This window comes from Amblyomma mixtum, chromosome 5, assembly GCF_055824585.1.
Source record: "Amblyomma mixtum isolate Tamu chromosome 5, ASM5582458v1, whole genome shotgun sequence".
Lineage (NCBI taxonomy): Eukaryota > Metazoa > Arthropoda > Arachnida > Ixodida > Ixodidae > Amblyomma > Amblyomma mixtum.
In genome coordinates, this window is record NC_143016.1 from 71,796,586 (window position 1) to 71,805,892 (window position 9,307).

The window sequence follows — 9,307 nt, forward strand, 5'->3', positions numbered from 1 at the left end:
GAATTATCTCGTGGGTAACGTTGTCGAATGCTCCCTTCAAATCCAAGGCGAGTACGACCTTGTCATTGTGAGCGCATTCGACGGGGTCAAGGACAGCCCGATTGAGTTGTAGCAGGACATCCTGTGCAGATCTCTGTGGGCGAAACCCGAACATGGTGTCCGCGAAAAGATGTTTGGATTCCATGAACTCGGACAGCCTGTCGCGTACCATCGTCTCCATGAGTTTGCCCACACAAGAAGTCAGAGAGATGGGGCGGAGGTTGTCCGTGTTGATGGCCTTTCCAGGTTTAGGAATGAAGGTGACCAGGGCGGTCTTCCAGTCGATGGGGAGTGGTACTTCCCCAAGCCAGATTGAGTTAATGTAATTCAGTAAAGACAAGTATGTCGGGTCGGGGAGGTTGGCTAACAATTTGACTGTAATTTTGTCCCGACCCGGAGCGGTGCCACGTTTCATTTTTGCCAGGGCCGCCCTCAGGTCATGGATCTGGAACGGTTGATCCAGCTCAACGTTCTCAGAACCTGCATGAGTACGCCGGCCCGCGGGGGTCCTGGGTGGTGCACAAGTACTGGTCCCGGAGCTTGTGCGCCAACTGAGTTGCGTTGCCCTGAAAGCTGTGTATGGCTCTTTGGAGGTGTTTTTGAGTTTCCGTGCGTGTTTGCGTGGGGTCAATTAGGGCGCGAAAAAGTCGCCACGTGTTCCGGCTGGACATTTGCCGCGCGGCCGTGTTGCATCGTGCCACCCAGTTGGAGTCGGCGAGTTGGGCCGCATACTCAGCCGCTCGTTGAGTGAGCCGGCCCCCTTAAGGACGTATCTGGTCGGGATAGGGTGGCCGCAGGTGGCACTTGATAGGGTTAATGGTAGTGAGAAGGGAGAGGCCCTGAAGGAAAAAAAAATTACGAGGAACTTTAGCGGCTAAAGTGGTGAAAGGCGAAAGCCTGAGTGCTGCATTCTGCTACGCGATTGTTCACTGCACATTTTGTTGGTGCATTAATTAACTGCGAATTAATGACGCTTAAGCTTCGCCTTTAGGAGTGGAACGCGACAGCGTGTTGTAGCGCTGCCACGTAGTCCAAGGAACGCCACCATCCGTTCGGCGCGATGCGTTGCCCTTTGAACGCAACGCTTTTTGAGGAAAGGTAATGCGGCTGTAATTCTCTGTCATCTCGGTGGACACCTGAGCCGCACCGTACAGGAAAGGAGGAAGTGTGAGTGAAAGAAGAAAGAGGGGCCGTAATGAAGAAATTGAAAATTGTATTTGAGGAAAGGAAATTACGCATTAACTGTCCCACATATCTCTGTAGGCACTAGTCGAAAATTGTATTTGAGGAAAGGAAGTTGCGCAGTAAATGTCACATATTTCGGTCGACACCCATCAAAATTCGCGCGCGGTGACGTCACGGCAAATTGGATCAATCTGAAACGCGGACAAATACGCCTTTCTCGTCGGTAAATTGGTTTTTGAGGAAAGGAAATTATCTGTCTATCATATCTCGGTGCACAAATAAACCTCGCCGTAACGGGAAGGGAGGAAGATGGGAGTGAACGAAGATACTGTATTCACTAGACGCACTTTTGTTCATTCCGAACCATCCAGCATGCATGGCGGAGTGGTAGCGTGCTCGACTCGCACTCCGGAGACCGGGGTTCGATTCCCAAGCTCGGCCAATTTCTTACTCGGTTTTATTTACTTATGTGGTCTGACTAGAGAGGTTAATTGGAGTAATTGGATAAGTAAGCAATTAACTAAACTCAAACTTACGTGGAGCAACACTATACGATCCCTTTAATTGGTTGCATGGTTAGTAGCCAAAGTACCATTGGCCCCGTTTGAAATTCGCGCACTGTGACGTTACGACCGTTTCGACCAACTGAAAAGCGTGACATCTCTGTCGACAGCTCCTGCTTACAACGATGAGGCATTAAAGGCTTCCGCCTTAAAACCAAGGAGCATGATACAAGAATACTGAGGTGTTGACACTGCGCCCGCTCTAGCGTCCAGATGATGTACGGCCGCAGCGGGGTGGGCCTTGCAGTTCGGCTGCAAGCCGACAGATGGCGCCGGTGTCAGCGGGCCCAGTCAGTTCTTTCGAAGCACGGGAAGCTAAGAGTAAAATACTATATGAAGAACGCCTGAGGAAAGTGGACGATAACACGTAGGCAGCTAAGGTATTGAAATATTTATACAGAAAGAGCGTTGACTCACAGTGGCGGAAAAGAACTAGAAAACTTACCAGTAAGTATGCCAGTCATGAGGACGGAGAAAGAAAGAGCATTAAACGACAAGTTAAAAACGTAGAAGTTAAAATTGGATTAACTCAATGGAAAAAAAACATAGCGTAGAACTATATCCATACTGGAAAAGACAGATCAGGAAACAATTTTTCTATGATAACTCAAGAGGCAGTGCCCTACTTTTTGAAGCTAGGTCAGGGTGTCTTAGAACGCGCAGCTACAAAAAGAAATTTAATGGAGAAGATGACACCTGTGCAGTGTGTGGTAGATCTGTGGAAACAATTGAACACCTCTTAATAAATGTGATGGTATCCATCCGGATGTCGATGGCGGCACAGTCACTCTTCCTGAGGCCCTAGGGTTTGAAGACAATAATGGTCATGTAAATAGATCTGCTGTGGAAGTTAGCAAAAAGCGATTGGAGGATTGGTGGCTGAAAAGCAGAGATGTGGCACCAGGTTAGAATTATAGGGAACCGTAGGTAAAGATGGTGGCGAATCTTAATGAGAATTGCCAACACAGTAAACAAAAAATAGTAAAGAAAGAAAAGCTGAGCATGGTGGCAATTGCCACCAACCCCGTTTCAAAGGGGCCGCTCCCATTCCATCTCACATCCCATCCCACATCCCGTCCCGTCCCATCCCATCCCCAATCCCATCCCATCCAGCCAATCCCATCCCATCCATTCCATCCATTCCTGTTCTTTTATTAGTGCATATATGGTTGTGTCTGTGCGGCATACAGAAAAGAAGTCAGGACCAAGTCTTTTTTGGCTAACGACATTAGAACTGCATTATCACCTTGCATTAGGCATTCCGCGCCATTTACAGAGGCAATTTTCAGGACCTCTCGGATATATCATACAGGTAAAAAAAACCATCCAAGACGATATGGAGGGAGAAGTCACAAATGTGTAGATTTTACTCTTGCAATAAAACCAACCACGCCGCAACACCAAGGCCCGTAAATGACAATTTTATTTCTCGTTGTGCTGCTCGCTGAAAAACATTAAAAAAATTAATTGCGAAATCTATAAACCAAATGAACGCCTGTAAAAGAACAAACAAGCGTCTATAGGTTCGTAATGCTTTCCTAAAGTATTACAACACAATAAAGAAGCAAATTAGCTATTATAAGAGGGAAATATATGTTTCAAAACGCTGTAATCTCAAAGGGGATGTCTATAAGCTTTCACTACAATACTGCAAGAACTAAATATCGTAAAACAAATCGATGATGTTGAATATGCAGGACGCGGTCCCTGATTTGTCGTTGGTGGGAGGCACATCAAGCGCCGGCCTGTTTTCTTCACTTATGCCGGAAGCTGCGAGAAGACGAGGTCATGATCGAGATGGTGTCAACCTGTGAGAACACAAACAGGGATGCACAGAGTTAATGGTTTCTTCTACAGAGGCAGAATAAATTTATTATTATTATCATTATTATTATGATTATTAAAAGCAACAATGAGTACCGTTGGTAGCCTAATATAGGTGATATTTTCCGAAAATAGAACCCCAGCGCTTACCAGTAGATAATGCATTATAGTAATCATGACCAATTTCTCAGGATACAGCGTTTCTTGAGGTCGTCTTGTGCAGCCGCAATAAAAGCTTTTACGCGTCTTATAGTAAGGTGAGTTGCGCTTATTCGATATACCGAGTGGGTTATGAGGGACGCCGTGGAAAAGGGCTCGTGGCTAGGTTCAGGGTTGGTATGAACTGATGTGCCCTAAAATCGCCGAACAGACAGTGATTTTCGGATTACGTTTGATTCAAAACTTGTTTCGGCCGCTTTCTTCAATATAGTGCAAAGCATATCATCTTTCACCAGCCCAGCTAACAGGCAAAGAAATTTAGATAATCATCGATGCTGAATGCACGTAATGACTTCGCTGTGCGTGTATATCGAGCGCAAGTTTTTTGTGTGTTCGGCTCCATTTTGTTACCATTCACATATTTCTGCTGCATAATTTTTAATTTTCTTTACCCATAAAGCAAGGTAAGTGCCAAATAAAAAAAAAGTTCAATTCGGAACAACAAGTGACAAAAGAGCATTCATCAGAGCAACACGAAGATCGGTGAGGTGGGAGGGAGTTACAGCGAATAACAGCACGAGGAAAATGGCATGGGGAAAAAAAACAGTGTATAAGCAGCGCGCCGTTAAAGTAGCCATATGAAAGAACAGTCCAGCTTTACGGGATCAATGTGCGAACGTGGATTAAATCGGCTAAGCGAAAACTAACTGCCACCTGCTTAAACTCGCGCCGATGTGTCTTGTTCGCCAGATGCATAACGCTCTTTTCACTGCATACGACCTGCTTTCATATAAGACACTGCAAGCCATATGCGGAAAAAAAGTGCTTGCTGACAAGGCTTTCAGTGTTATAGCAGAGAGAAAATTCCCGATTAATATATTCCAAAGAAACTTTAAGGCAAGCGGCAAGTCATGTGGAAAAAACAAGGCGGTTGTGTTTGTGTGTGTCACAGTCTAACATGGAAAGCAAATGCACGTAAGTAAAACACACTTCGACGTATGAGTTCAGGCTTTCGTGAAGCGGCCATTTGACTGTGTGGGCTATCGCCGAGATGAGTCCATGCCTTTCCTTTCGTGACTATTGTTCACCTCCTCCTCGTGCGTCCATTTTATAACTCAGGGTGCCTATCCGCAGGGAATTGCCGAAAGACTCACGAACCAGAGCAAAAAAAAAAAAATAAGGCCTTTTTTTTTATTCGAATTGTTTGCCAATAGGCATAATTAAAAAGGGAGGGAAAGTTATAAACTCAGCTACACCGTCTCTTGGGCCTTTGCCAATAGAGCTATCCGTCCTCTTTTTCGCGACACCGGTCACTGGCTCAGTGATGGAGAGCTGGGCATAAGAAGGAATGGGGACAGCACATATGCACTGCATACTGGTACCCCACAGCTAGATAGTCCAACAGCCAGTTATGGCTGGCGCCTCCTATGTCAATAAAATATGCATCACAATTCCATTCAGCAACAAAGCACATTCACCGAGAAATTTTTTAGACTTCGTTAATTTTGACTAGTAATTTTGGAGATCACTGAAAAACCGCTAAACATTTTTTGGACCATTCAATTATCCCGGCCATTTTTCATGTCCAACCAAGCCTGAAAAATCCATCCGCAGCTGTACTTGGTTGCTGGAATGCTGTTTGTGCTTGGGTTTTTTGTTGGGTATAACTCATAAAAAAGCCCCATTATGGCACCAGTTTACTGCCATCGACACCCAACAGCAGGGAATGAGCACAAACACGAGCAATCAAACTTTTAAAGCTGAAACTAGGTGGCTTAAAGCAAAGGGCCCTTTGTTTTAGGGTTAAACACGATTGTCTCACCAGCAGGAAGCTGAGGAATTTGTTGGCAGCGTTCTCGTAACAGCACAATATGCACCAGCTAAGCAGCAATGCACAGATTAGCGGCTTATTTTCGTTGCACTGATGGCCAGTGATGCCATAATTAGGGCACAGCTCATTGTGGCAAAGCCAACTTGAATATGAGGTCGGTCCATTGTAGGTATGATAATTGGCAGCTTTATCATTGAAATAGTAATGCTTCTCAATCCTGTCACTCCAGAAATGCCTTAACTTGAGCATAAATTTGAAATGCACTTTTCGGAAGCGATAGATGTGTTGAGGCAAGTTCGCAACATGAACCACAATGCATTTCTTTTGTGGTGGAATGAACGAACAAGGTGCAACGCGGCTGTTGGAGAAGAAAGCGCGGAAGCATCAGACTACCCAATACTTTCACTGGAAAAGAAGGTTTGCTTTGGTTTATGGGCTTTAACGTCCCAAACCGACTAAGGCTATGAGAGACGCCGTAGTGGAGGGCTCCAGAAATTTCGACCACCTGGGGTTGTTTAACGCGCACTGACATCGCACAATAAACGGGCCTCTAGAATTTCTCCTCGCAAAAAATTCAACTGCCGCGGCCGGGATCGAACCCGCGTCTTTCGGGCCAGCAGCCGAGCACCATAACCACTGAGCCACCGCGGCGTCATACACTTTGGCAATTACTAGACAAATAAAAGGAAATAAAGGAGGGGAGGGATGCCATTTGCGCGAATGCACAGCAGATATTTACAGCCAGTAGCATATCTCACCTTTCTGGCGGCTGCCTCGGCTCTCGCCTCTTTCGGCTCCCTCGACTTGGCTCCTCCTATCGGCATGGCCCTTTCCCGGTCTCATTCTCCGTGCGTCTCCTTGTCCGGAACTGCGCCGTGTCCGCACTGGGCTTCTTTTATCCATGAGTGATTCACAACGCATTTGGAAGGATTCCTTGCATGGAGAGATAAATTATGTAGCCAGATTTTAAGGTACGAATTAAAATGCGGATGTTACAGACTTCATCATTTCGAGGATGAACTGTACTAGCATGCAAGTAGAGGACCTGGGAATTTGAAAAAGTAAGCAACAGTTTGGTTGCAGACGCTGCTATGGGCCCAGGCTACCGCTCTCGCAGTGACGATGCAGAAACTTGGAATTCTCCACAGTCTAGAAAAACAGACAATGGCAAGACCAGGACACTTCGTGCTGAGGTGCTGACCTCTACAAAGTTGTGTCGTCTTCCTGTCAGTCCACATCTGTTTTTGTGCACCGTGGCGATTCCACTGACGTGGATATTGCCACGTATCATTGTAGTGTTTGTTCGTTCACGCTCAAGGCTACAGGAAAGGGTTGTTATCACTTTTGTTCGTGGCGCGAGAAGCGACCAGACTAATCTCGATTGATCGCAGCCATGAAGGGCTGCATCTAGGTTTTTCTAGATTACTGTAGATGATCTTGTCCTGTCATCTGGAAGTTTCCTTGCCGCCTTTAAATTGAGCGATGCCGCGAGCGGCGGACATTCGTAGTTCGACGACCGCCGAGCACGCCTGTTGCTTACGCCGCCGCCGAGTGATTCAGCTCTTTATTTGGGCTGACTTGCGCCCTCAAAAGAACTGAATCACTCGGCGGCGGCGTAAGCAACAGGCGTGCTCGGCGGTCGTCGAACTACGAATGTCCGCCGCTCGCGGCATCGCTCAATTTAAAGGCGGCAAGGAAACTTCCAGATAACAGGACAAGATCATCTACAGTAATCTAGAAAAACCTAGATGCAGCCCTTCATGGCTGCGATCAATCGAGATTAGTCTGGTCGCTTCTCGCGCCACGAACAAAAGTGATAACAACCCTTTCCTGTAGCCTTGAGCGTGAACGAACAAACACTACAATGATACGTGGCATTACCCCCCTTCCAAAGAAACATCGTCTCGATGCTTTAAAATGAAAATAAACACGGAGAATGAAACTTCGAGTCCTTCAGCGTTCATAATATGGCTTCAGGCGTACGACATGTACGACTTCCGGGCGTGGGCGGCGTCGCTGAGATGCTGTCGTGCCGTCGGGGATGACTTCATAGTCGAGGTCACCGATGCGACGGAGAACCCTGTACGGGCCAAAGTAGCGTCGCAGCAACTTTTCGCTCAATCCGCGGCGGCGAACTGGCGTCCATATCCAAACCCGATCACCTGGCTTGTAATGCGTGTCTCGTCGGCGCAGATTGTAGCGTCGGGCGTCGGTGTGCTGCTGGTCTTGAATGCGAAGCCGTGCAAGTCTTCGGGCTTCCTCGGCGCGATGAAGGTAGGCGGCGACGTCGAGGTTGTCTTCGTCGGAAACGTGCGGGAGCATTGCGTCGAGTGTTGTTGTGGGCTTCCTGCCGTATACCAGCTCGAATGGAGTAAACCTGGTTGTCTCCTGGGTGGCAGTATTATAGGCGAAGATCACGTAGGGCAGAATAGAGTCCCACGTCTTGTGTTCGGCGTCGATGAACATGGAGAGCATGTCTGCGATGGTCTTGTTCAGACGCTCTGTGAGTCCGTTGGTTTGCGGATGATAGGCAGTTGTCCTCCGATGACTTGTCTGGCTGTACTTTAAAATGGCTTGCGTCAGTTCCGCTGTAAATGCTGTTCCTCTGTCTGTGATGAGTACTTCGGGTGCGCCGTGTCGGAGGAGAATTTGTTCGACAAAAAATTTTGCAACTTCTGTTGCGGTACCACTAGGCAACGCTTTTGCTTCGGCGTAGCGGGTCATGTAGTCGGTGGCCACGATGATCCACTTGTTACCTGATGATGAAGTAGGAAAGGGGCCGAGTAGGTCCATCCCGATTTGCTGAAAGGGCTTAGTTGGCGGTGGTATGGGGTTCAGGAGTCCGGCTGGTCTAGTCGGAGGCGTTTTGCGTCGTTGACACTCACGGCACGTTTTCACGTAATGCGAAACGTCGGTAGCTAGCCGCGGCCAATAGTACTTCTCCTGGATGCGGTGCAACGTGCGAGCAATCCCGAGATGTCCTGCAGTCGGCTCATCATGACATGCCTGCATAATTTCTTGCCTGAGATTTTTGGGCACGACAAGAAGATGCACTGTCCTGTTGGGCGCGAAGTTCTTCTTCAGAAGGACATTATTGTGAAGGACGAAGGACGACAGTTGGCGCTTGAACCCTCGGGGAGGCGATGCGGTCTTGCCTTGCAGATAATCAACCAGGCTTTGCAACTCAGGATCCGAGCGCTGCTGCTGCGCGAAACTGCTCGCGCTTACCGGTCCTAAGAAAGCGTCGTCGTCTTCCTCTTCCGGTGCTGCGTCGACGGGGGCTCGCGACAAGCAGTCTGCGTCGGAATGCTTGCGGCCAGATTTGTAGACTACAGTTATGTCGAATTCTTGAAGGCGCAGGCTCCAACGAGCAAGGCGGCCGGAGGGATCTTTCAAATTGGCTAGCCAGCACAGAGCATGGTGATCGCTCACAACCTTGAATGGTCGTCCGTACAGGTAGGGGCGAAATTTCGACGTGGCCCAAATAATGGCGAGACATTCTTTCTCGGTGGTCGAGTAGTTGGCCTCGGCTTTCGACAGTGAACGGCTAGCGTACGCGATAACCTTCTCCTGTCTGCCATTTTTCTGAACAAGGACCGCTCCTAAGCCCACACTGCTTGCATCGGTATGAACTTCGGTTTCGGCGTTTTCATCAAAGTGCCCGAGCACAGGAGGGGACTGTAAGCGGCGCTTCAGTTCGTTGAAA